The sequence below is a fragment of the Eschrichtius robustus genome, chromosome 3, assembly GCF_028021215.1.
Source record: "Eschrichtius robustus isolate mEscRob2 chromosome 3, mEscRob2.pri, whole genome shotgun sequence".
In the NCBI taxonomy this organism is placed as follows: domain Eukaryota; kingdom Metazoa; phylum Chordata; class Mammalia; order Artiodactyla; family Eschrichtiidae; genus Eschrichtius; species Eschrichtius robustus.
The window spans coordinates 108,217,027-108,244,675 of record NC_090826.1 but is presented as its reverse complement, the minus strand read 5'-3'; the positions used below and the strand labels follow the sequence as shown (position 1 = coordinate 108,244,675).

Here is a 27,649-nt window from a genome sequence, read left to right as displayed (position 1 = left end):
TAACCTGAACTCGGCCTTCTCCTGTGCCTTCCTTGGAATGTCTGTGGCCTGGTCTCCAAAGTGCCTCAGAGCAGAGAAAGGAGGGCTGGTTCCTAGTGCTGAGGAGGCTTCAGGTGGTAACGGAACTCCTCCTGGGTTTGGGGAGACAGAAACGCAGCTACACATTCTGCCACAACCCATCCCACTCGCCCCCTTTCTGGTTTTTAAACGTGAATGTAAGTTTCAGGGAAAAGAATCAATGAGAAGTAACTCTTATATTGTTTCCGCCTGGTTTCGAACCGAGGACCTCTCGCGTGTTAGGCGAACGTGATAACCACTACACTAGGGAAACCACGAGAGAAGGGCAGTCTAAAGAAACTTCCAAGAAATGTATTATGTCTTGCCACGACTGGCTCACCAAAAAATTTTAAAGGGAAAGGATCCTGAGAGCACCTGCGATCTCTCAGGCAAGTACACTGCAGCTCCCGAGAGATGTTAGCTTAGGGTTCCTCACCTCCCGTGAAGCAAGGTCCCTGGGGCCCCCACAGTCTAGCTTCGGGCTCCCACAGGGAGAGCTCCCCAACGCAGGGTCTCCAGTTCCTCAGCCTAGCGCCGGAGTTCAGGGATCCCCCCCGGTGACTCCCCAGCTCCCTGAAGCCGCAGGAGCAGGGGGTTAGGTGCGTCTAGGCCTCAGGCGACCCGCCTCACAGCAGCGTGGACACCGCCCCTCTTGGCTGTAGACCCGAGCCTTGGTGGCCCTTTTCACGGAGCTGGCGGTCAGTGCGCTCGGCTCTCGGAAATGAGCGGTGCTTCGAATCCACCCAGGACCCATAGGAGTCGCCCTCCCCTCCCCCTTCTCCCTCACCCTGCCCCCTCCCTCCCCTCCCTCCCCACCTCCCCTCCGTCCTCTCTGCTCTGGTGCGCCTGACCCGCGCGCTCCTTCTTCGCAAGCCCTTTCGCAGCAGCGCTTCTCCAGCGTTGTCCCCGGGCAAAGGGGCTTCCTCAGGTTCCTGCCTGCCGCTGTGGCTTATTCTAGTCGTCTAGTTGAAGTCCAGTACTTTAATCACACTTTCACGTTTAGCAGGAACCGTAGCAAAGGCTGACGTCTCAGGTCATTTGGCTGTCAGAAAAACATCGAGCATCAACTCAGGGGAGAGCCGAATAAAACACCACCTGAAGCTGCTCTACAGCCTGAAGAGAACAGATTCCAGGTTTCTGAAGTGGCAAGAGGGGCCTTCTCACGAAGACAAAGCTTCCTCCTGTCCTTGGAGGACAGGTCCCGCAGAAGCTGGTTTTGAAGGAGATGCCAAAGGAAAGGAGCAACAGTGGCCCAACCAGTGATCTTGAGTTGAGATGTCTGTAAGTTACTCTCAAAAGGTGTAGCAAGTCATGCATATGGAGAGAGAGTGAGAAAGCAAGCGTGGGAAAATGTTAACTGTGAGATTAGGTACAGAATAGACAATGTTAGTGTTTCAAAATTTTTGTATATTTAAAAGGTTTTATTGTTTTGTTTTCTTAATGAGTTTTTCGAAGTTAAGTCCCAGGTGCTCTTTGGATGAAAACTCCATATGTGAGACACTAGGTTTCTGAAATAAAGGAAGAAAAGAGTGGAGAGCAGAAGCCCTGGTGGTTCATCACATTTCCCCTCCCCCACATGAAGGGTGCCTGGCAATAGGAACCCTGAGGAGGGTCTTGCATCGCCCTTCTGGCAAACTCCCTCTGTTCGGGAAGAGGAAGATTTAGCGCAATTTAGAGCTTTCCTGACCTGGAATCGAATCCGGCCTGCAGCAGTAAAACGCCAAATTGTAGCTACCAGGCAACCAGACATAACAAACCTCCATAATTTGGCTTCTCCAGTTGAAAACTGTAAGAGTAAGGTTAGATTTTTGAGAATGGCAGAGCAGAAAAGGAGGCGATTCCCAGCGGCCCGCGGCTGAAGGCAGCTGTGCCAGGCTCCCAGCCCTTGCGCCGCTGCTCATCACCTTTGACCTCTCCTGTCCTGGGCGACGCTTTGGGCTCTGAGGCCAGGCCGCAAGGTAACTGGCTGGGTTCCATCCTGGTCTAGCTTTAGCGCTGTGTGCGGCAGAGCCAAGGTCACGCTCTCTTTCTGAACCTCGGTTTCCTTATGAGTCAGGTGCTGACTTGGCTCTCAGCGGCTGATGAGCGATTCCGTCTACTTCCTGATCTCTGACCTCACTACAGGGGCTCTCCTGATAATGGCACGTGTAAGGACTCCTTTACGTGCCCCTACCAGCTGCAGTTCTGGAGCCTGAAAGTCGTCTACGTGTCTTTGGGTCGAGCACCTTGTGCGGAGTTGGCCTTGTCTCTTTTGTTCCGTCACGAAAATCAACGTGTTCCGCAAGTGTGCTGAGGTGGGGTAAGCTAGTGAGCTTCACAGGGATAAACTTCTTGTTTTCAGAGACAAAATACGTGTCAGCGTGTAGAGGAGATTTAGGCGCCACATGAGAAGGTGAGGGGATTTCCGAACGTAAAGATAACCTTAAGTTGGCTTTGTCCTGTGCCCTTCTTGGTCTCTCTGTGACCTTGTCTTAAAGTGACACAGAGCAGACAAAGGAGGGATGGTTCCTAGTGCTGAGTAGGCTCTCAGGCAATAAGGGAACTCCTCCTGTATTTCGGGGGGATAAAAATACAGCTGCACGCGCTACCTCCATCCATCCCACTCGCCCCGTTTTTTGGTTTTTAAACGTGAATGTTAGTTTCAGAAAATAACCCACTTGTTTCCGCCTGGTTTCGAACCAGGGACCTTTCGCGTGTTAGGCGAACGTGATAACCACTACACTACGGAAACAGCTCCTTTTCACTTTCTTAAAGACACATCCAAGAACTGTATCTCTTGCCACGACTGGGCACAAATATTTTCGAAAGGAAAGGACCCTGGGAGCACAGGCAAGCCCTCAGGTAAGGAGGCTGCAGCTCCCGAGAGACCCTGGCTTAGGGTTCCTCGCCTCCCCCGAAGCGAGCTCCCTGGGGCCCCCCCAGCTTGACTTCCCGATCCCGCATCCAACACACAGCTATGCACCGAGTGCAGGGGTCGCCCCCGCTGAATCTCCAGCTCCCGGAAGCCGCAGGAGCCGGGGGTTAGGTGAGCCTGAGCCCCATGCGACCTCGCATCTCAGCAGCGTGGACACCGCCCCCCCAAGGCTGCGGACCCGCGCCTCGGTGGCCCTTTTCACGGCGCAGGCGGTCAGTGCTCTGGGCTCTCGGAAATGATCGATGCTTCGAATTCACCCAGGAACCATAGGACCCGCCCTTCCCTCCCTCCACCACTCCCTCCCTCCCCTCTCTCCCCTTCCTCCCCTCCTTCCCCTCTGCTCTGTTGCGCCTGGCCTGCTCGCTCCTTCCTCGCAAGCCCTTTCGTAGCAGCCCTTCTCCGGCGTCTCCCGGCAAAGGGGCTTCCTCAGGTTCCTGCCGCTGTGGCTTATTCTAGTCGTCTAGTTGAAGTCCAGTACTTTAATCACACTTTCACGTTTAGCAGGAACCTTAGCAAAGGCTGACGTCTCAGGTCATTTGGCTGTTGGAAAAACATCGAACATCAACGCAGGCCGAGCCGCGCTTCCCGGACTGTATTGACTTCGTTTGAAGACCAGGCCCAGCAGAAAGCTGCGAAGGACGCAGGCGCGGTCCACGCCGATCTCACGGTTGTGCATTCCTCCCTCATCGTACTTGACATTCTTCTTGAGGAACAGTTTTGTTTTACCTTTTACAATGTCTGAAACGTCTTTTATTTGCCTTTTATAATTTTCCACTTCAACAGGTCATGGAGAGCGATTTTTAACCTAGGAAGACAAAGAGGTTTTAACCTAGGAAGACAAAGAGGTTTTTCCAGAAAGCCGGTGTCTGGAGGGGGTTTCGTGTTCACCTCACAGCACACGGCCAGCAGGCAGAAGACTTTCTTTTTGCTGAAAGACTTTAATGCAATGTTGTCTGTCTGTGTGTCTGTGTCTCCCTGTCTGGTTTCCTTTAAAAGTAAAGCTTTACAAGTTTGGGGAAGCATGTGCCATTTTCTCCAGCGGTTGCTTTTCTTCTTTCTTAGTGTGGCGGTTACCGCGTTTCCTTCACACGTGAGGTTCAAGTGCTCCGACCCCGAGGAAGGCGCGGGCAGCGTGCGCACTGACCCCCAAGCCGCGGGGCTCTGCCTTGTTCCGCGTCGATTCCAAGTGCCGTCGAGGGTGCGACCGGACTGCAGCATCCTCGCCAGCGCTGGAGGGCTGAGTCCCCAAAGAGGCGGACTTGAAAATAGCTTTAGATCAGGACATTTCATGAGATTTTCCCCCTTTTCCCTCCCCTCCAGGTTCCAGTTTTCACCTCCCACGCGGAGACAGAGGAACGGAATCGCCGTCTTTCAGTCGCGTCCGGCGCGCTGCCGTCCCACGTGGACAGGACGAGGGGGCGGTCGTCCTTTCCCCGACAGGGGCGGAGGGACAGCGGGCCCCCGAGGGACCACAAACACACACCCGCGCAGCTGGGGCCCGCAAACCCGATCAGGCGGCCGCTGGAGCCTCCCTGCAGCCGCAAGGGAAGGCGCGGGGCTCCAGAGCCGGGAGAGGAGCGCGCTGAGGGCACCCGGCCCCGCCCCTGGCCTCGAAGACGGGCCCGGAAGAGGGACGCAGCCCAGGAAAAAGCGCAAGGGTCTCCCAACGCCCCATCCGAGGTTCAGGGTGAGGGAGCCGAGCGTTACACTGATTTCCCCGCCTTTATCAGGAGAGTCGTTTGCCCAAGTCCAGAGTCGCGAAAGGGAGGGACTGTGTAGGCCGAAGTCCACCTGACCGAGAAGCAAACACGAAGTCCTAACTAATTGCATGTGGGGTCTGAGGAAAACGCTGCGTCACAGACAACTCTTGGTCGGAGCCTTAGGACCTGGAGTTGGCGTCATCTAAGGCGGGAGAAAGGCAGGCGCCGCAGGTAGTGAGGGGAAGACCCGGAATCCAGGTCCGGGCGCGCAGCCTTGCTTGAAAGCGTTTTCCGTCCAGCCGTCCCCGATCCTGCATCCGCCGGGTGTCTTTTATGGTGTTGGGAATCCCGGGGTCTCACCCCGCGCGCCTCCCCTCCTGTCTCTACAGCCCCTGCCCCGGCGGCCTGCTCTCCACACGCGGTCGCCTGGCAAAGGCGCGGCTCCAGGGCAGTTCTGAGGTGCGGCCCAGACGGGGCAACTCGCTCGGGACTTGCGGCCCCGGCGGGCCTCGCGGGCGCGTCCAGTGTCCCGCAGAGCGCTTGGCCTTTCGTGTGGGGCTCCTCTTTTGGAGAAAGCAGGGAGGGAACGTTCTTCGGGTACAGTTCCTTGGAGGGAGGTGCGGCACTCAGAACAGGAGGGCGGGAGGTAGCACACACTCTTTGTAGGCTTCTTACCATCACTCACAAGAAGTTTGTGCGCAGGTCCCTGGTGGTCTAGTGGCTAGGATTCGGCGCTTTCACCGCCGCGGCCCGGGTTCGATTCTCGGTCAGGGAAGTTTAAGTTTTGTGTTTTTTCTCCCTTCTTCCCCTTTGTGGCATCTCCGCACCCAGCAATCTTCACTTCCTCCTCACAAGTGTTATTTGCCCCAAGGTGCAGATGCAGTAGATCTCTGCACTGAATCCATAAGCCAGTGAGGTCGGGCCCCAGGTCCAAGGCTTCTCCCAGGCTGGGAGAGGGGAGGTGTGATGAGCAGCCTGGGCAGCCCCTCGCCTCCACACCTTCCTTCATTTCAGATACCTACAGTCTCACTTTCAGTGTCCATGAAGAGAACTTGGGACCTGAGTACGAATTACTCCTTTAAAAAACCAAAAACCAAAAACCAAAAAAACAAAACTTTGACACCTACGAAAATTTACAAGAATAGTAACAGCATATATTCTTCACCAAAACGCACATTTTCCCACATTTGCTGTCTCAGTCTCTCTCCATGTACCTAATTTGCTACACCGTTTGAGAGTAACTTGCAGACATCTCAACTCAAGATCACTGGGCTGCTATTTCTCCCTTCATTGGCGTGTCCCTCAAAACCAGCTTCTGCGGTATCTGTGCTCTAAGGCCAGGGTAAGATTTTGTCCTGGCGAGGAGGCCCCTCTTGTCCTGTTATCTGCGGGCTACAAGAAGCTTCAGGTGGAAATTTATTCCGCTCTTCCTGATAGTGCAGGCCAGGCACGCCTTGAGCTTGTAGGAGGAACATGACTATGCTGGTATTCCCCCCAGGACCTGCTGCCCTGTGGACTCTGCTTGGTTGCTTTGGGGGGCTGTGAGGTCTTGAGTCCAACTGCCCAGTGGAACCTCCTACCTTGGGAGAGACCCTTCAGGGAAGTGCAGCTGCCCCCTTGCTTCTTGCCTGGCTTTCTGTCCTGCAAGGATTTTTGTTTGTTTGTTTATAACAATTTACTTTACTCACTTCCCCTCTCTCCTCCTCCTTCCCCTCTGGTAACCATTACTCTGTTCTCTGTACCTATGTGTTTCTTTTTGTATGGTTTGTTCATTCATTTAAATTTTTATTTTAATTCCACATATGGGTAAAATCACACGGTATTTGTCTTTATTTACCTGACTTATTTCATTTAGCATAATACCCTGAAGTCCATCCATGTTGTAGCAAATGGCAAGATTTCTTTTTTTTTTTTTTAAAAGCTGAATAGTACTCCATTGTGTATGTATGCCACATCTTCTTTATGCATTCACCTGTTGATGGACACTTGGGTTGTTTCCATATCTTGGCTATTGTAAATTATGCTTTGATGTATGTATGGGTGTATATATCTATTCCAATGACTGGTTTTGTATTTTCTGGATAAATACCTAGAAGTGGAATAGCTGGATCATATGGCAGTCTTATTCTTACTTTTTTGCACAATTTCCATACTGTTTTCCATAGTGGCTGCACCAGTTTACATTCCTACCAACACTGTAAAGGGTTCTGACTCGACAAAAAGGTGAAGAATCTTTCTGTGGTGGGAGGATGAGGGGAGCAGGTGGAAAATTATCAAAAGTAGGGGATAATTCTCAAGAGATTTCCAGAATTGTCTGTATCACTGCTGTCAGGTAGGTGGCTGCCTTGTAATAATGGTGCTTAGTCTGTTTTTTAAAAAATAAGATAACGTCATTAAATTTTATTTAAATATTTCGGGAATGTCTTTTTGAGAATCTGGCAATTAGTAAGACAAGTTTCTGGCAGTATACAACATTGTTCTACTCTAAATCACCCTGGAACTGTTAAGTGACTTTCATATATTTAGATTATTTAACATTTAATTACTGAATCCATGGTTTAACAACCCAGGTAACAATGGTGCTTGGTCTTAAATGGTCCTGGCTCCAGTCTGAGGTATCCTGATTTGTGGTTCATATTCAACTGTGCCTCTCCCCAACATGGGGCAGTAACCAAGCTTCTATATCCAGGATCCCAGAGGAATCCAAGGACACGCTTGATTTTTTTCCCTTGTCTTTCCATAGACACCCTTGAGAAAAAGGATACATGAAAGTCTTTCACAAAAGCAGTTCCTGCCTGCTTTCCATCTGAGATACTTTCCTGTAAGAAGAACCAACCAAGGGAACAAACTTTAGTTGTCTTAAGGAAGCTTCTCTGTCTTTTATGCTTTCCTTAATCCTGAGTAAAATATCTCACTTGATGACCTGTAGGTCAGCATAAATAAACAAATACACACATATGAAAGTAAATAAAAGACAGGGAACTAGATGACACAGGTATTGGGAAGATAGAAACGCAGTTGTTCCCTTAGAAAACATCATTATCTACATCAAAACGAAGAATCTAAAGTTGAAAGAAGAGAAAGTAGAGTCAGCATGGTAGTCTGTGTTTCCTGGACCTTGGCCCTACACTAGGTGGCGGCCCAGTGATGTGAATAGTTGACACTTGGCTTCATGGCTGGTCTTCTGTCCAATTCAAACATGTAATCAAGGGCTGACTTGGAACAGATACTCACCATTTTAAAGCAGCCAAATGCCCTGAGACCTTCAGCCTTGGCTAGGGAACTGTTTAAAACATGAAGGCCTGGTTAAAGTATTAGACTTGAAATTTGATCAAATAGAACAAAGTGACAAGAGCCAGAGAGATCTCCTATTTCTGAGGGAAAGGCAAGAAAGAGGCCCTGGAATTTGAGAGGAATGACCTGGCAGAGGAATGTAATGAAGAGGAAGGAAAAGGTGGGGGAGGGGAGGAGTCCCACAGTTCTTGGCTTGCAAGGAGCTGTCTCATGCCTCTGATCTGTGCACGTCCCCTAGCTCCTGCAGCTTCCAGGAGCTCCAAGGTCCAAGCGGTGAAAACTTTCAGTTGGTGTTCTGTTCTCAAATCAGGAGTCCTGACTGAGATGTGGGATTCTGAATCCAGGATGTGAAAATCCTGGGCCCTTTCTTCCAGGGAAAGGCAATACAACCCCGAAGCAGGAGCCTATGGAGTGCTGAGCTGTCATGGAGATATTGCTCCTGGTATAGAATGCAGTTGAATTTTGGACATCACATGCCCTAAATTTGGACACAGCAGGCAGCACTGAATTCAGGAAGGAGTGGGGACACTACAGTGGAGAGGTTGCCTCAATGTGAAAAATGTTCATTCAAAAACTGGGTAGAATCACCTTTTTTTTTTTTTTTAAAGACAATGTACTCTTTTCAGAAAGGTCATGTTTGAAATACAAGAAATATAAGAGACATCTTGCATCCTTGGACTCCAAAGGAACTCTAGAGATAGATCTAAGCTCACTGAGCTAAGCAAGAGCTGGAAACAAGTTTGGAGCACACCAAGCCTGCCTTCCAAGGATACACAGTTACAAAGAACCAAATTCTGGCAACATAAGAAAACTACTTTGAGGGCAAATTTTACCTTTAATTTCCAGAGCTTAGATGAAAATATTTCTATTATGTCCACCACCACTCTACTAATTAGGGCTTTTTGTTATCTGATTTAAATGATAAGGGCAAAGAGGATGAGATCACTGCTGAAATGACAGCAAAACTCAACCGTGTAGGGAATCTACCTGAAAAGATTCAAAAGGAAGCTTTGATTCCAAGTAGGTTTATGCCACCAAACCCACTTAGTTGATAGCCCAAGAGACTGGTGACCCTGAAGTCTTTGTACCATACTCTAGAATGTGCTTACAAGAACCTAGGCTTGTGTCTCTTTCATTCTCTCCTCTTTCAAGCTTCTCTAGCTTTGGGAGCCTGGGGAGGCTTCAGACATTGGAGACATGACTGAGGAAGTCATGTCATGGAACACATTTTGGGGCTCATGAGAACACCTGTTAGTTAAATGATTTCAAGGCTAGACTGACAGTCAACTGCCCTCCCATAACTTGTTCCTTACCTCCCTCAGAATGAAAGCTTCTGTAAATTCCATCTACAAACTGAGAAGTGGAAACATGACTTCTCTTTGGTGGAAGTGATATGTCTTATGGATTCAGAAGCCTCCTTCCAACCAGTTTTGACTGCCATTTCTCCTCAGCCCCATGGTGAATGCAAAGGCTTCCATTTTAGCTTAATACCCAGAGCTAACTTCACAGCTGCCAGCAGTGTCACTTCAAATTTCTCTTTGTAGGAAAAGCAAATATTCAAGTGTTAGTTTTCTAAGCTTTTTTTCTACAAAATACCCTGGGATGGACAAGTGCTCTTCTTTGAGTTGATGTCTCTCCAGGGAACAAGCCTGTAGTAATGTCAACAATATCATAATTCTCCATTTACCTCCTGTTCCTGAGAGAGAGGGCCAGGGGCTTGAAGAAGGACATGTTGCAGAAGGGCAGGAATAAATGAAAATCTAATGAGAGGAAGTAGAAGGATGGTGAGGCAAGTGGGACAGAAAACTGAGGCCTCCAGTGTGGTTCAAGCCTTGCCTTGTTTTGTTGAAAACCTAGGTAGTACAAATGCCTGATTTAATATTTGGGAGGAGGGAGTAAGATGTGTGTTTGAGTTTGTGTGCGTGGGCACAAGAAAGTGGCATAGTAGCAGAAATCCAGTATGCTGAAGTTCCTAGTCATCTTTGTGTGGTGCCATTGTTCTATGTTTAGCATTGTTGTAGTGACACCCTTGTTTAGAATTGAGTGATAATAAATGGAGTGGTTCCATATTATCTGGAATTGGATCTTGGACCTGATTAGATGTGAAATTATTAATGACCCTGATGTCAGAGAACACTTTCAGTTCATGGCATGCAGTAGCAAAACATTTTCCCAAATCATCATCTGCAGACACCTGTATTTAGATTCCCATAGAAAGTAAGGATTAGAGTGGTCAAATAGTTGCTGCCATAGAACATTTTAGTGAAGATATGAGTATAATGGGTTGGTTACTTACATGTAAACTGGAGGAATTGGGGAAACAAAATGATGAGCTCAAGGTTCTAAGTTCCTAGCTCAAGATTTAGGTTAGGGACCTGAAAGATTCTATAACCATATTTCAAACAAAACAAACCAAAACAACCTTAAAACCTTGTCTAGTAGTATAACTGTGGGCCCGAGCTCTGCAAACTAAACCTAAATTGAATTTTCAATGTCACAGAATCTCTTATGTTCAAGTCAGGGAATTTATTAAGAAGGACTGATTGGGATGGGGTCTTATGGATAGATTCTGATGAAGGTGGGGCTCTTGAAACCCTAAATTGCCCCGAGCCTCAGGTTACCTGAGAAGCAGCCCTTCCTCCCTTGTTTGAGGAGGTTACATGAAGTAGGTTACCTCCACTTACCTGAAGAAGCTCGAAGGTCTCCCTATAAAGTCTGAGTAGTTGCCTTACATGGGTCTGCTGATCCTCCTCAGGACCTACTGCTACCATGTATCAGATTTGCTTTGTATCAGACTCATTTTTTAGAAACAATGACAGAAAATTTTCCAGCCACAATTAAGATTATAAACCACTGATCCAAGGAGTCAAATGATCCTCAAGCACAATAAATATGAAGCAGACCACACCTAGTCACATAATAATTAAATTGCTCAAATCAATTGGGAAAAAAATCTCAAAAGCAGCCAGAGGGATAACACAGGCTACATACAGAAAATAAATATAATGTCAGATTTCTCGTCAGAAGCACTGCAGCAAGTGAAAAAGACAGTGGAGCAACTTCTGAGAGAAAAAAGTCAACGTGGAATTCTATGGCTCCTATCCTCAAAAAAGTCTTTCAACAATAAAGGTGAATAACGATATTTACAGACATACAATTGCTGAAAGACTTCATCACCAGCAACCCAAACCACAAGAAAGGTTAAAGTAGTCCTCCAGGAAGAAAGAAACTCACACCAGAGAGAAATCTCCACATGCACAAAGGGATGAAGGACAACAGAAATGGTATCTGCATGAAAACTATATAACCTTTTTTCCCTTATTATTTAAATCTCTTTAAAAACATGGGACAGTTTAAAGAAAAGTAATAACCTTGGGTCGTGGGATTTATAACATATTCAAAGTAAAATGCATGACAACGATAGCATAAAGGCAAGCAGGGGAGAAAAGTGAAGACATCACTTGAAGGCAGGCTGTGGTAAGTTACAGATGTCTGCTGTAAAGCCTAAAGCAGTCGCTGAAATAACAAAATAAAGAGTTATAGCTAATAAGCCAACAAAGGTGAGAGAATGGAACCATTTACAAAACCGTGTCTATCTCATAAAACAATTGTGCTTCAGGCACTCTAACCATAGGCATGTGTACAAGAATGATGACTGCAGTATTGTTCGTAATAATAAAAGCATATAAGCAAATTAATTTCAAAGTTATATGTAAAGGGCTCAGTAAATACTAGTACAAACAAGGGACGAAACTTCACTGTTAAAAGGAACCCAGAGGGTAACGGTGAGATGACGAAGTGACCCAACTGTTTCCTTCAGAGCTCTTCTGTGAGGATCAGCGATGATCTCGACTTAGGTTCAGGTTCTCTTGTTATGGACAAGACATAGGTGAAAAGGAGGGTAATAGAGGCCTAGCTTCAAGTTTATGTGAAAGGATATGCAAGACAGAAATAACTGCAAACCTTTTAATTACATCCTAAAAGTACCAGGGGAGACGTCCCTGGGTGGGCTCGAACCACCAGCCTTTCGGTTAACAGCCGAACGCGCTCACCGATTGCGCCACAGAGACACCTGGAGCTTACCTCCCCTCTCCCTCCTTCCCCACCTCATCCCACAGACAGCAAGCAAGCCTTCCACTTTAGGCGGAGCCACCCGCCTTTCGCAGGACAGTTGTACTGATTCCAAAGCCTCGGAAAACCGGAGAAACGCGTGGGGAAGCCGCGCGTTGGGCGATTCCGAAGGCAGAAGGGCAGGCAAGCGTCCCCGCCGCGCCTTGCTCCACACCCGCCGCAGATGCCAGCGCCCCGGAGTCGCCCGGGGCCGCGACACCCCGGGATTGAGCCGAGTGGGACCCAAGGGAAGCTGAATGCCCGATGGGCTCATAATGGTTCTTTCGGTTCTTTGCTTCGCCTTCACCCGACAGTCTGAGCCGCTGGCGCTGCCCTCCCTCAGCTCAGCCACGGCAGGTGGGCCGGGAGCCGGAAGGAGGCGGTGGGGAGGGTTGGTCAAAAGAGGAATTGTAAGGAGGAGGGAATGAAGCAAGGGAGGCAAGGACAAAGCAAAGATACTTTCCAGGAGACCTGATCTGAGGCAGGGGCTGGACGCAGGGGAGATGAGATATGCATCAGAATGCGAAGGGAATAACGGAGGGAAGACATGAGGGAAACTCACGAATACTTGCAGTTTTCAACAACAGAACAGCTAAATAATTGGAATCGATTTATATTAAAAGTAGTAGCGCAAAAACTGCTTTCGCCACCGGCTTAGTGGCGCGCCGTGATCGTATAGTGGTTAGTACTCTGCGTTGTGGCCGCAGCAACCTCGGTTCGAATCCGAGTCACGGCAATGTTCCGTCTTTCTTTTGCGTTGTATCTGTTACCAGAACAACTCTTTAGTCACCAAACGGAGTAAAGTCAGGAGAACGGAGGTCAAGCCAACAGTGCACTAGGCTGAAGCGCTCTGGACTTAAACTACGTCTCACCATTTAAGAGAAAATACCTAAAGATCAGGTTCAAGCTCTAAATGAAACTTGTGTGTGGCTTCGACAAAGGAAATGGTGTAGTCATATAGGGATTTTTTCTTTTACTTTTCTTTTTTTTTCTGGTTGAAATATTTCAAACAGCAGTGAGGCTTTTTTACACAAAACGAAACAGATTTTATTATTATTTTTTAAAACATCTTTATTGGAGTATAATTGCTTTACAATGGTGTGTTACTTTCTGCTGTGTAACAAAGAGAATCAGCTATGCATATACATATAACCCCATATCTCCTCCCTCTTGCGTCTCCCTCCCACCCTCCCTATCCCACACCTTTAGGAGGACACAAAGCACCAAGCTGATCTCCCTGTGCTATGCGGTTGCTTCCCTCTAGCTATCTATTTTACATTTGGTAGTGTATATATGTCCATGCCACTCTCTCCCTTCGTTCCAACTTCCCCTTCCCCCTCCCCGTGTCCTCAAGTCCATTCTCTACGTCTATGTCTTTATTCCTGTCCTGCCCCTAGGTTCTTCAAAACCTTTTTTTTTTTAGATTCCACATATATGTGTTAGCATACGGTATTTGTTTTTCTCTTTCTGACTTACCTCACTCTGTATGACAGTCTCTAGGTCTATCCACCTCACTACAAATAACTCAATTTTGTTTATTTTTATGGCTGAGTAATATTCCATTGTATATATGTGCCACATCTTCCGTATCCGTTCATCTGTTGATGGACACTTAGGTTGCTTCCATGTCCTGGCTATTGTAAATAGAGCTGCAATGAACATTGTGGTAGATGACTCTTTTTGAATTATGGTTTTCTCAGAGTATATGCTCAGTAGTGGGATTGCTGGGTCCTATGGTAGTTCTATTTTTAGATTTTTAAGGAACCTCCATACTGTTCTCCATAGTGGCTGTATCAATTTACATTCCCACCAACAGTGCAAGAGGGTTCCCTTTTCTCCACACCCTCTCCAGCATTTATTGTTTGTAGATTTTTTGATGATGGCCATTCTGACCAGTGTGAGGTGATACCTCACTGTAGTTTTGATTTACATTTCTCTAATGATTAATGATGTTGAGCATTCTTTCATGTGTTTGCTGGCAATCTATATATCTTTTTTGGAGAAATGTCTATTTAGGTCTTCTGCCCATTTTTGGAGTGGTTTGTTTGTCTTTTTGATATTGAGCTGCATGAGCAGCTTGTAAATTTTGGAAATTAATCCTTTGTCAGTTGCTTCATTTGCAAATATTTTCTCCCATGCTAAGGGTTGTCTTTTCATCTTGTTTATGGTTTCCTTTGCTGTGCAAAAGCTTTTAAGTTTCATTAGTTCCCATTTGTTTATTTTTGTTTTTATTTCCATTCCTCTAGGAGGTGGGTCAAAGATGATCTTGCTGTGATTTATGTCATGGAGTGTTCTGCCTATGTTTTCCTCTAAGAGTTTTATAGTGTCTGGCCTTACATTTAGGTCTTTAATCCATTTTGAGTTTATTTTTGTGTATGGTGTTAGGGAGTGTTCTAATTTCCTTCTTTAACATGTAGCTGTCCAGTTTTCCCAGCACCACTTATTGAAGAGGCTGTTTTTTCTCCATTGTATATTCTTGCCTCCTTTATCAAAGATAAGGTGACCATATATGCGTGGGCTATCTCTGGGCTTTCTATCCTGTTCCATTGATCTATATTTCTGTTTTTGTGCCAGTACCATACTGTCTTGATTACTGTAGCTTTGTAGTATAGTTTGAAGTCAGGGAGCCTGATTCCTCCAGCTCTGTTTTTCTTTCTCAAGATTGCTTTGGCTATTTGGGGTCTTTTGTGTTTCCATACAAATTGTGAAGTTTTTTGTTCTAGTTCTGTAAAAAAATGCCATTGGTAGTTTGATAGGGATTACACTGAATCTGTAGGTTGCTTTGTGTAATATAGTCATTTTCACAATGTTGATTCTTCCAATCCAAGAACATGGTATACCTCTCCATCTGTTTGTATCGTCTTTAATTTCTTTCATCAGTGTCTTATAGTTTCCTGCATGCAGGTCTTTTGTCTCCTTAGCTAGGTTTATTCCTAGGTATTTTATTCTTTTTGTTGCAATGGTAAATGGGAGTGTTTCCCTAATTTCTGTTTCAGATTTTTCATCATTAGTATATAGGAACGTAAGAGATTTCTGTGCATTAATTTTGTATTCTGCTACTTTACCAAATTCATTGATTAGCTCTAGTAGTTTTGTGGTGGCATCTTTAGGATTCTCTATGTATAGTATCATGTCATCTGCAAACAGTGACAGTTTTTCTTCTTCTTTTCTGGTTTGGATTCCTTTTATTTCTTTTTCTTCTCTGATTGCTGTGGCTAGGACTTCCAAAACTATGCTGAATAATAGTGGTGAGAGTGGGCAACCTTGTCTTGTTCCTGATCTTAGTGAAAATGGTTTCAGTGTTTCACCATTGAGAACGATGTTGGCTGTGGGTTTGTCATATATGGCCTTTATTATGTTGAGGTAAGTTCCCTCTATGCCTACTTTCTGGAAGGTTTTTATCATAAATGGATGTTGAACTTTGTTGAAAGCTTTTTCTGCATCTATTGAGATGGTTTTTCTCCTTCCATTTGTTTATATGGTTTATCACATTGATTGATTTGCATTTATTGAAGAATCCTTGCATTCCTGGGATAAACCCCACTTGATCATGGTGTATGGTGTGCTGTTGGATTCTGTTTGCTAGTATTTTTTTGAGGATTTTTGCATCTATGTTCATCAGTGATATTGGCCTGTAGTTTTCTTTCTTTGTGACATCTTTGTCTGGTTTTGGTATCAAGGTGATGGTGGCCTCGTAGAATGAGTTTGGGAGTGTTCCTCCCTCTGCTATATTTTGGAAGAGTTTGAGAAGGATAGGTGTTAGCTCTTCTCTAAATGGTTGATAGAATTCGCCTGTGAAGCCATCTGGTCCTGGGCTTTTGTTTTTTAGAAGATTTTTAATCACAGTTTTAATTTCAGTGCTTGTGATTTCTCTGTTTATATTTTCTATTTCTTCCCGGTTCAGTCTCGGAAGGTTGTGCTTTTCTAAGAATTTGTCCATTTCTTCCAGGTTGTCCATTTAATTAGCATAGAGTTGCTTGTAGTAATCTCCCATGATCATGTCAGTTGTTACTTCTCCGTTTTCATTTTTAATTCTGTTGATTTGAGTCTTCTCCCTTTTTTTCATGATGAATCTGGCTAATGGTTTATCAATTTTGTTTATCTTCTCAAAGAACCAGCTTTCAGTTTTATTGATCTTTGCTATTGTTTCCTTCATTTCTTTTTAGTTTATTTCTGAACTGATCTTTATGATTTCTTTCCTTCTGCTAACTTTGGGGGGGTTTGTTTGTTCTCTTTGTCTAATTTCTTTAGGTTTAGGTTGTTTATTTGAGAAGTTCCTTGTTTCTTGAAGTAGGATTGTATTGCTATAAATTTCCCTCTTAGAACTGCTTTTGCTGCATCCCATAGGTTTTGGGTCTTCGTGTTTTCATTGTCATTTGTTTCTAGGCATTTTTTATTTCCTCTTTGATTTCTTCAGTTATCTTTGGTTATTTAGTAGTGTATTGTTTAGCCTCCATGTGTTTGTATTTTTTACAGATTATTTCCTGTAATTGATACCTAGTCTCATAGCATTGTGGTCAGAAAATATACTTGATATGATTTCAATTTTCTTAAATTTACCAAGGCTTGATTTGTGACCCAAGATATGGTCCATCCTGGGGAATGTTCCATGAGCACTTGAGAAGAAAGTGTATTCTGTTGTTTTTGGATGGAATGTCCTATAAATATCAGTTAAGTCCATCTTGTTTAATGTATCATTTAAAGCTTGTGTTTCCTTATCTATTTTCATTTTGGATGATCTGTTCATTGGTAAAAGTGGGGTGTTAAAGTCCCCTGCTATTATTGTGTTACTGTCGATTTCCTCTTTTATGGCTGTTACCATTTGCCTTATGTATTGAGGTGCTCCTATGCTGGGTGCATAAATATTTACAATTGTTATATCTTCTTCTTGGATTGATCCCTTGATAATTATGTAGTGTCCTTCTTTGTCTCTTGTAATAGTCTTTATTTTAAAGTCTATTTTGTCTGATATGAGTATTGCTACTCCAGTTTTCTTTTGATTTCCATTTGCATGGAATATCTTTTCCCATCCCATCACTTTCAGTCTGTATGTGTCCCTAGGTCTGAAGTGGGTCTCTTGTAGACAGCATATATATGAGTCTTGTCTTTGTATCCATTCAGCCAGTTGTCTTTTGGTTGGAACATTTAATCCATTTACATTTAAGGTGGTTATCGATATGTATGTTCCTATTAGCATTTTCTTAATTGTTTTGGGTTTGTTTTTGTAGGTCTTTTCCTTCTCTTGTGTTTCCTGTCTGGAGAAGTTCCTTTAACATTTGTTGTAAAGCTGGTTTTTGGTGTGAATTCTCTTAACTTTTACTTGTCTGTAAAGGTTTTAACTTCTCCTTCGAATCTGAATGAGATCCTTGCTGGGTTGAGTAATCTTGGTTGTAGGTTTTTCCCTTTCATCACTTTAAATATGTCTTTCCACTCCCTTCTGGCTTGCAGAGTTTCTGCTGAAAGATCAGCTGTTAACCTTATGGGGATTCCCTTGTATGTTATTTGTTGCTTTTCCCTTGCTGCTTTTAATATTTTTTCTTTGTATTTAATTTTTGATAGTTTGATTAATATGCATCTTGGCATGTTTCTCCTTGGATTTACCCTGTATGGGACTCTCTGTGCTTCCAGGACTTGAGTAACTATTTCCTTTCCCATATTAGGGAAGTCTTCAACTATAATCTCTTCAAATATTTTCTCAGTCCCTTTCTTTTTCTCTTCTTCTTCTGGGGCCCCTATAATTCGAATGTTGGTGCGTTTAATGTTGTCCCAGAGGTCTCTGAGACTGTCCTCAATTCTTTTCATTCTTTTTTCTTTATTCTGCTCCACAGCAGTTATTTCCACTATTTTATCTTCCAGGTCACTTATCCATTCTTCTGTCTAAGTTATTCTGCTATTGATTCCTTCTAGAGAATTTTTAATTTCACTTATTGTGTTGTTCATCATTGTTTGTTTGCTCTTTAGTTCTTCTAGGTCCTTGTTAAACGTTTCTTGTATTTTCTCCATTCTATTTCCAAGATTTTGGATCATCTTTACTATAGTTACTCTGAATTCTTTTTCAGGTAGACTGCGTATTTCCTCTTCATTTGTTTAGTCTGGTGGGTTTTTACCTTGCTTCTTCATCTGCTGTGTATTTCTCTGCCTTCTCATTTTGCTTAAATTACTGTGTTTGGGGTCTCCCTTTCACAGGCTGCAGGTTTGTAGTTCCCATTGTTTTTGGTGTCTGCCCCCAGTGGGTAAGGATGGTTCAGTGGGTTGTGTAGGCTTCCTGGTGGAGGGGACTGGTGCCTGTGTTCTGGTGGATCAGGCTGGATCTTGTCTTTCTGGTGGGCAGGACTGCGTCCGATGGTGTGTTTTGGGGTGTGTGTGAACTTATTAGGATTTTAGGCAGCCTCTCTGCTAATGGGTGGGGTTGTGTTCCTGTCCTGCTAGTTGTTTGGCATAGGGTGTCCAGCACTATAGCTTGCTGGTCATTGAGTGGAGCTGGGTCTTAACATTGAGATGGAGATCTCTGGGAAAGCTTTCACCATTTGATATTATGTGGGGCCGGGAGGTCTCTGGTGGACCAATGTCTTGAACTCAGCTCTCCCACCTCAGTGGCTTGGGCCTGACACCCGGCTGGAGCACCAAGACCCTGTCAGCCACATGGCTCAGAAGAAAAGGGGGGAAAAAAAAGAAAGAAAAAAAGAAAATAAATAAAATAAAATATATAAAGTTATTAAAATAAAAAACAAAAATTATCATTAAAAATAAAAAAATTAAAAAGTAATTAAAAAAAAGAAAAAAAAAGAAAGAAGAGAGCAACCAAACCAAAAACCAAATCCAATCCATCAATGATAACAAGCGCTAAAAACTATACTGATAAAAAAAGAAAAAAAACGGACAGACAGAACCCTAAGACAAATGGTAAAAGCAAAGCTTAAGTCTTAGCTTCATTGGACACTGCACACAAAGCCTTGGGCTCCATAAAACTCTGATTGGCTCATATACAAAATTCAACTTCGAATTTTATCTTGGTTTCATTTGGAAGGGTCACTCCTGTCATGATCAAGGGTGGTATGAATGGCTCTCCTTTGGGGAGTGATCTGAATCTTCAGAATCTCCCTGCAACTCCAAATGGGATCTGTGCTCCAGACTTTAAAAAAACAGTTTACAATGTACTCCAATCCGGTCATCGTCTTCACTGGATTCTCTGACATCTGACATCCAATTTTTACCCTAAAAGGAAATTATTAAAGTGTGTTCACAGAACAAAATACACGTATCATTAATGGGCAGCTATTTGAATATTGAAATGTGTAATCATCACCAGGATCACGACATAGAAATTTTTTGTCATTCAAGCATGGCCCTCTGATACACTTTAGGTAATGCCCACCCATCCCCTGATACTTTAAACAATTCTGATGTCTTCCGTCTCAAATTAGGCTTGCCCTTTCTTCAAGTTCATGTGTCTGAATATACAAGTTTCTATCTAGCTATTATCAAGCAACATTATTATGTTTTTGATATGTATATATGTATTTGTGTTTCTCACACCTTAATTTTGGTGTTAATGATAAGCATTACACTAATGTAAAACTATTTCACATATGATGAACATTGGGGTAGTTTCAAACTACAGCATTGGGAAAGGCTCATATGAATACCTTTCTACTATAACTTGTGAATATGATAATAAATATCCATTAAAGGTAAAGGAGCCATGGACCAACAAATCGGCCAGGAAAGCAAAACCAGTGCCTTCTATCCTAGAGATGCTAGAGTGGGGGAGTGGAGGGGCACAGTGATGCAAGTCAGAGAAAAGTAAAATTTTTACTGCCATTGAAGGGCATATCCTCTTCAATCATTTCTCCGCTCTCCAAGGTCCACTGAGGGAAGAACCGACAATGGGAGCTTCACTCCAAAGTGGTTCAGTGCACAGATTCTGGGCTCTACTTGAGCATTTTCTGGGCATTTCTTCTGGGTAAGAGTGGACCCCGCAGGATTTCCTGCTGTTCCCTAAGGAGCAGTGGGAGAGATGCCTACCTGGCCAGGTTCCTGGGCTATGCCACCCAACCCCTCAAGGAGGAGCTGCGATTCCAGGCCCTTGTGTCTGCCAAGAGAACCAATGAAGAAGGTGTTGCCTCCTACCACCACAGTGCTCTCTCTTCCTCTTGTTAGAAAACGTTGATCCAACTCCTTTCCCTATCACTAGAGGTGTGTTGGGACATTTCTGCTTGTTGGGAAGGGTGACTTACACTCCCGAAGAACACAGCTGGTGTAGAGAAGGAGGCAGGAGAAGGGGAAGCCTTATGAGAGGCAATGGAGTTGGCTAGGCCTGGAAGGGAAAGTGCAGTTGGTCCCGGGAGCCTCCTTGCAAAGGCAGGCCTCTGGCCTCCATGTTCCTGGAAGGGGTACCTCCTTCTGACCTGCCCCAAAGGGACTGTGGAGCGTGAGGCCTCCAGGCGAAGTCTCTCATGTTTTTTCACCACCCCTGTGGCGTGGCTTCTCTCTTGCTGGTGCCTGCCAGCCAGCGGGCCTCCCCAGCAAAGTGCCGCACAGGGACCCCACACGCACACACAGACAGGACAGTCAGGAGGCTTGGCGCAAGAAGCAGGACCCATCCATGCACTTTGGTCACGAAATAGGAGGGCCAGGAAGATGCGGGTGCTCACCGGAATTCCGAGGCAGTTGAACACAGTGTGGCGCGCCTCTTGCCCTGGGTCGGCGTGGCACAGTGAGGCATCACGGAAGAGAGGTCGTCTGCCATGAACCAAGGGATATCAGGAGAGAGCGGCAACTCAAACCCCCGTCCCCCCACCAGCACCAATTCCCTCCCACAGGTGGGGAAATCGCAGCCATCAGCTTTTCAGGAGTGCAGTGGATAAGCCTTACGCCCTGGGGAAAGCACCTTCAAGATCATGCCATCTCTTTTGTCAGGTAACTAGGGGCACACACCCTGCAGGCACCAGTGCAGCCTCCCACCCTCCAGTGTTCGCTCAGGATCACCACCCTCCCCTCCACCCACCCTTCGCCATTCTTCTAAACCTCTCCCCAAAGGAATTCAAGCGGAGACCCTCCAAATCTCTCCCATCCACCCCCACACCCTCTCATAAACCCACCCATAGCTCGGCCCATCAGACTAACCACCTTTCAGCGGTGGCTCCAGAAGGAGGGACCCACAGCCTCAGTTCTGTCTCATCTACATACTCTACCCCCTACCTCTGCACACTTGGTCCACATCCTCTCCCCCTCCCTCTCCCTGGCTATCCTCTTGTCCTACAGTGGAAGCAACATTTGTCCCAATAGGTCTTCAGTGTGAGTGTCCGAGGGAAAAAGGAAAACATGCTCATCGTGAGGTAGAGACCACGGGGATTTGGATCAAGAGCAGTTGGAGAAGTTGCCTGGATCACCATCCTTTTGGTATTCTGGGATTGATTTTTACACCTACCTTCTGATTATGGCACCAATAACAGTTTTCCGTTTGTGGTAGTGAGATGAACTGAAAAGTCAGATTACTCAGGGAAATGAATATGACTCGAATGAAAGAGAATATGTAAACAATATATTCCATCCTTGCTCAACTGATGAGTGTGTGGAGATGGCAAAGGCCTTGGAGGCCGGGCACTCTCCGCTGATGCTGTGCCAGTCATTGGATCTGCACGTGTCGCCACTGGGAACACACTGAGCCTGGGTCTCTGTCTCCAAGAGCTGCCTCGCAAGGATCCACCTGCACCACAGCCACCGACCACCTGACCCTGTTTCCTTTTCCTGGAAAGGCTAAGCCAGGGTCGTCCTGGATCACAAAGGAAGATATCTTAACGGCCAGAAGTTATAAGAAAATATTCCTGACATTTTTATTCATTAGGGAAATGCACATTAATACTATAAGGAGATATCATTACACACCCTCCAGCATGGCTATATCTAAAAGAATTAGTACACCAAGTGCTGACAGGAATGCACAGAAACTGCAACTGTAGTTGCTGGTTTGAAACCATTCTAGGGCACTGTTTGTCAATTTCTAATAAAGTTAATCTTGTACCTCCTCCACAACCCAGCAGTTGCAGTACTTCCATGAATGCACAAGTATACAAAAAGATTGGTATAGAATATTCATCAAAGCACCAATAATATTCATCAAAAACAATAACACCAAAACTACTTCAATCATACCAAAATTAAGAAGTGATATACACAATAATATGGATATGTTTAATGAACATAATGTTGTATTTAAAAAGCCAGATACAAAAAAATACATTCATTCATTTGAATTTCAATAGCAGGCAATAGTAATTTCGGCAGTAGACCTCATAATAGTAATTAACTAAGTGAGATAGGGTAACAATTGCCTGGAAAGGGACTGAGTGTATATTTCTGGGATCATGGCAATTTTCTATAACTTGATCTGGGCAATGATTACGTTTGCTAAAATTCCACAAATTGTTAGTTATCTATTTTATACAAATTAGTGTATATATGTCAATCCCAGTATCCCAATTCATCCTTTCACCCCCCCCCCCCCCGCCCAGGGTTTTCCCCCTTGGTGTCCATACATTTGTCCTCTACATCTGTGTCTCTATTTCTGCCTTGCATAAAGATATGTGCTTTTAACTCTACGTGAACTATAGTTCAAAATTAGTGACTGGTGAACGAAGACAAGCTGGTGTAGACAATGAACAGCTAGTTCGCATTTTACTATAAACTCATTAAAAACTCGTTCTCGTTTAGTGTAAAAACCCTCACTGGTATTTGAATTATCTTTAACAGTAAAACGGCTATGACCACACTATTTTATTAGTGGAAGATACAGACAAGGATCCTTGAGAGGCGGTGTTTCAACTTTGGGGATATGTCCTGCTCAACAGTGAGACAAGGAACCGTCCTAGGTTTCGCTTTGACCGGCGCCCGCGGGTTTGTGCACTGTGGGATTTACTCCTCTTCTCACCGCATCGCGCTCGGCGGCCAGCAGTAAACTGCTCTCTGAACGCTGTTAAGGGGCGCAGCTGGTGCTGGCATTAAAAGCAAACCGAAAGACAGGTCATAGACACGAACTTGCTGTAACTTTGATTTGAACCGAGGTTGATGCAGCCACAACGCAGCACTAATCACTGTACAGTCACGATGCACCAGAGGCCAACAGGTAATTTCTTTGACATAAATATTTTCACATTATTTTTGCTGTTTAATTCTTAGACACACATGCTCGTGCTTTTCTCTCTTTCACGCCATTCTCCGGTTCTCCCTCCCTATTCAGTTACTTAATAAAAACAATTTTAATCTCTCAAGATCCGGCCTGTGCCTCACAGGCTTCCTGGGAGGTCTGTCTCATCCATGCCTCTGCTTTCTTTCGCTCCTTTTCACATTTCCTCTTTGGACCTGATCTCCTTCCCGCTGCAGCCAAACCGACCACATCTACTAAACCGCTGCCCAGCGGGGGAGATGGTCGAGTGAAGGCGGAGCAAACGGGGAGCTGTCATGGAACCCATCCGGCACGCAGCTTCCCTCGGGCCCCCCTCAGCTCAGGCCCGGGGGCGTCTCCGGGGCGCCAGCATTTGCGGCGGGTGTGGAGCAAGGCGCGGCGGGGACGCTCGGCTGCCCTTCTGCCTTCGGGATAGCCCGACGCACGGCTCCCCCACCGGAACGAGCACGCTGCGTCGACTCCTCCTCTCCCGTTGTCCGAGGCTTGGGAGCCGTCGCCGCTGTCCTGCCAAAGGCGGATGGCTCCGCCTACCTTGGAAGGACTGCTTACTCTCTACATAGATGAGAGAGAAAGCTTATTTGCGTCTCTGTGGCGCAACCGGTGATCGCGTTTGGCTGTTAACTGAAAGGTTGGTGGTTCGAGCCCACCCAGGGATGCCTTCTTGGCTTTTTCAGTATGTAATTTAAGGGTTTGCAGTTATTTCTGCCTCGTACATCATTTCTACATAAACTCGGAGGAAGGCCTTTTACCTTTCTTGTCACCCGTGTCTTGTCCACAGCAAGAGAACCTAAGCCAAGATCACTGCTGCTCTTCTGATCCTCACAGAAGACCCCCGAAGGACACAGGTCACTTGGAATCCAGGATTCCTGGAAAGAGAGTAGAGTGATCATCTCATCGTTACCCTCTGGGTTCCTTTTAACAGTGAAGTTTTATCCATTGTTTGTACTAGTATTTATTAAACCCTTTACATATACCTTTGAAATTAATTAGTTTCTATGCTTTTATTATTACAAACAATACTGCCCTCATCATTCTTGTACACATGTGTATGGGTAGAGTGCCAGAAGGGCAACTGTTCTATAAGAGAGTTTACATGGTTTTACATATGGTTCCATTCTCTCACCTTCCGTTGGCTTATTAGCTATAACTCTTTTATTTCAGTGACTGCTTTAGGCTTTATAGCATACATTTCCACCTTATCACAGCCTGCCTTCAAGTGATGTCATTCCTCTTCACATTTCTCACCTGCCTGCCTTTATGCTATCGCCCTCGTGCATTTTACTTTGCATCTATTATAGACCCCAAATCTAAGGTTTTTAATTTTCTTTAAACTGTCCCATGTTTTTGAAGATATTTAATTGATAAGAAATGATCTTATGTATTTTCCATGCAGATATCATATCTTTTGTCCTTCATTCCTTTATGTACACCCAGAATTCTATCTGGTGTGAATTTCCTTCTTCCTGGAGGACTCCTTTAACATTTCTTGTGGTGTGGCTCTGCTGGTGATGAAGTCTTTCAGCATTTGTGTGTCTATAAATGTCATTATTCACTTTTATTTTTGAAAGATATTTTGTGAGGGAAGACACATAGAATTCCATGCCGACTTTTGTTTCCTCTCAGTTCTTTAAAGATGTTGCGCCACTGCCTTTATTTTTGTATTCTGTATGGAGCGTGTCTTATTGTTTTGGCTGCTTTCGTGATTTTTCCTTTTCCTATGGATTTGAGCAGTTTAAAAGTAATGTGCTAGGTGTGGCTTTCTTCATATTCTTGGTGCTCAGGGTTCATTTGCCTCCTTGGATCAGTGTCTTTATAATTTTCATTATAATTGGAATATTTTCTGTCTTGTTTCTTCAAAATTTTATTCTTCAAAAAACTTCTTCAGGTCATTTCAGGGGCTTCAAACACTCCCATGATAAGCCTTTTAAAATTGTCCTAGCTAACACAATCATAGTAGGGGACTTTAACACCTCACTTTAACCAATGGACAGATCATCCAAAATGAAAATAGATAAGGAAACACAAGCTTTAAATGATACATTAAACAAGATGGACTTAACTGATATTTATAGGACATTCCATCCAAAAACAACAGAATACACTTTCTTCTCAAGTGCTTATGGAACATTCTCCAGGATAGATCATATCTTGGGTCACAAATCAAGCCTTGGTAAATTTAAGAAAAGTGAAATCATATCCAGTATCGTTTCTGACCACAATGCTATGAGACTAGATATCAAGTACAGGAAAAACTCTGTAAAAAATACAAACACATGGAGGCTAAACAATACACTACTAAATAACCAAGAGATCACTGAAGAAATCAAAGAGGAAATCAAAAAATACTTAGAAACAAATGACAATGAAAACACGACGACCCAAAACCTATGGGATGCAGCAAAAGCAGTTCTAAGAGGGAAGTTTATAGCAATACAATCCTACCTCAATAAACAAGAAATATCTCAAATAAACAACCTAACCTTACACCTAAAGCAATTAAAGAAAGAAGAACAAAAAACCCCCAAAGTCAGCAGAAGGAAAGAAATCATAAAGATCAGATCAGAAATAAATGAAAAAGAAATGAAGGAAATAATAGCAAAGATCAATAAAACTAAAAGCTGCTTCTTTGAGAAGATAAATAAAATTGATAAACCATTAGCCAGACTCATCAAGAAAAAAAGGGAGAAGACTCAAATCAATAAAATTAGAAATGAAAAAGCAGAAGTAACAACTGACTCTGCAGAAATACAAAGGATCATGAGAGATTATTACAAGCAACTATATGCCAGTAAAATGGACAACCTGGAAGAAATGGACAAATTCTTAGAAAAGCACAACCTTCTGAGACTGAACCAGGAAGAAATAGAAAATATAAACAGACCAATCACAAGCACTGAAAACCAGGACCAGATGGCTTCACAGGTGAATTCTATCAAACATTTAGAGAAGAGCTAACACCCATCCTTCTCAAACTCTTCCAAAATATAGCAGAGGGAAGAACACTCCCAAACTCATTCTACGAGACCACCATCACCCTGATACCAAAACCAGACAAAGATGTCACAAAGAAAGAAAACTACAGGCTAATATCACAGATGAACATAGATGCAAAAATCCTCAAAAAAATACTAGCAAACAGAATCCAACAGCAGAGTAAAAGGATCATACACCATGATCAAGTGAGGTTTATCCCAGAAATGCAAGGATTCTTCAATATAGGCAAATCAATCAATGTGATAAATATTAACAAATTGAAGGAGAAAAACCATATGATCATCTCAATAGATGCAGAAAAAGCTTTCAACAAAATTCAACACCCATTTATGATACAAACCCTCTAGAAAGTATGCATAGAGGGAACTTACCTCAACATAATAAAGGCCATATATGACAAACCCACAGCCAACATCGTTCTCAATGGTGAAAAACTGAAACCATTTCCACTAAGATCAGGAACAAGACAAGGTTGTCCACTCTCACCACTGTTATTCAACATAGTTTTGGAAGTTTTAGCCACAGCAATCAGAGAAGAAAAAGAAATAACAGGAATCCAAATTGGAAAAGAAGAAGCAAAGCTGTCACTGTTTGCAGATGACACGATACTATACATAGAGAATCCTAAAGACTCTACCAGAAAACTACTAGAGCTAATCAATGAATTTGGTAAAGTAGCAGGATACAAAATTAAGGCACAGAAATCTCTTGCATTCCTATACACTAATGATGAAAAATCTGAAAGAGAAATTAAGGAAACACTCCCATTTACCATTGCAACAGAAAGAATAAAGTATCTAGGAATAAACCTAGCTAAGGAGACAAAAGACCTGAATGCAGGAAACTATAAGACACTGATGAAAGAAATTAAAGATGATACAAACAGATGGAGAAATATACCATGTTCTTGGATTGGAAGAATCAATAGTGTGAAAATGACTATACTACCCAAAGCAATCTACAGATTCAATGCAATCCCTATCAAACTACCAATGGCATTTTTCACAGAACTAGAACAAAAAATTTCACAATTTGTATAGAAACACAAAAGACCCAGAATAGCCAAAGCAATCTTGAGAAAGAAAAACAGAGCTGGAGGAATCAGGCTCCCTGACTTCAAACTATACTACAAAGCTACAGTAATCAAGACAGAAGTTAGAACACTCCCTAACACCATACACAAAAATAAACTCAAAATGGATTAAAGACCTAAATGTAAGACCAGACACTATAAAACTCTTAGAGGAAAACATAGGCAGAACACTCTATGACATCAATCACAGCAAGATCCACCTCCTAGAGAAGGTGGAAATAAAAACAGAAATAAACAAATGGGAACTAATGAAACTTAAAAGCTTTTGCACAGCAAAGGAAATCATAAACAAGACGAAAAGA

The 27,649-nt window shown here is 44.1% G+C and overlaps 5 non-coding genes across 5 annotated transcripts; 2 read left to right on the top strand and 3 right to left on the bottom strand.

Moving 5' to 3' along the window:
• Positions 1-258: 258 nt before the first annotated feature.
• On the bottom strand, positions 259-331 carry TRNAV-AAC (transfer RNA valine (anticodon AAC)). The gene has a single exon. It is a non-coding gene; the product is annotated as a tRNA-Val (tRNA).
• A 2,384-nt stretch (positions 332-2,715) lies between these two features.
• Positions 2,716-2,788, bottom strand: TRNAV-AAC (transfer RNA valine (anticodon AAC)). The gene has a single exon. It is a non-coding gene; the product is annotated as a tRNA-Val (tRNA).
• Positions 2,789-11,961: 9,173 nt separating this feature from the next.
• On the bottom strand, positions 11,962-12,035 carry TRNAN-GUU (transfer RNA asparagine (anticodon GUU)). Its single transcript has one exon. It is a non-coding gene; the product is annotated as a tRNA-Asn (tRNA).
• A 704-nt stretch (positions 12,036-12,739) lies between these two features.
• TRNAH-GUG (transfer RNA histidin (anticodon GUG)) lies at positions 12,740-12,811 on the top strand. Its single transcript has one exon. It is a non-coding gene; the product is annotated as a tRNA-His (tRNA).
• Positions 12,812-23,842: 11,031 nt separating this feature from the next.
• On the top strand, positions 23,843-23,916 carry TRNAN-GUU (transfer RNA asparagine (anticodon GUU)). The gene has a single exon. It is a non-coding gene; the product is annotated as a tRNA-Asn (tRNA).
• Positions 23,917-27,649: the final 3,733 nt, after the last annotated feature.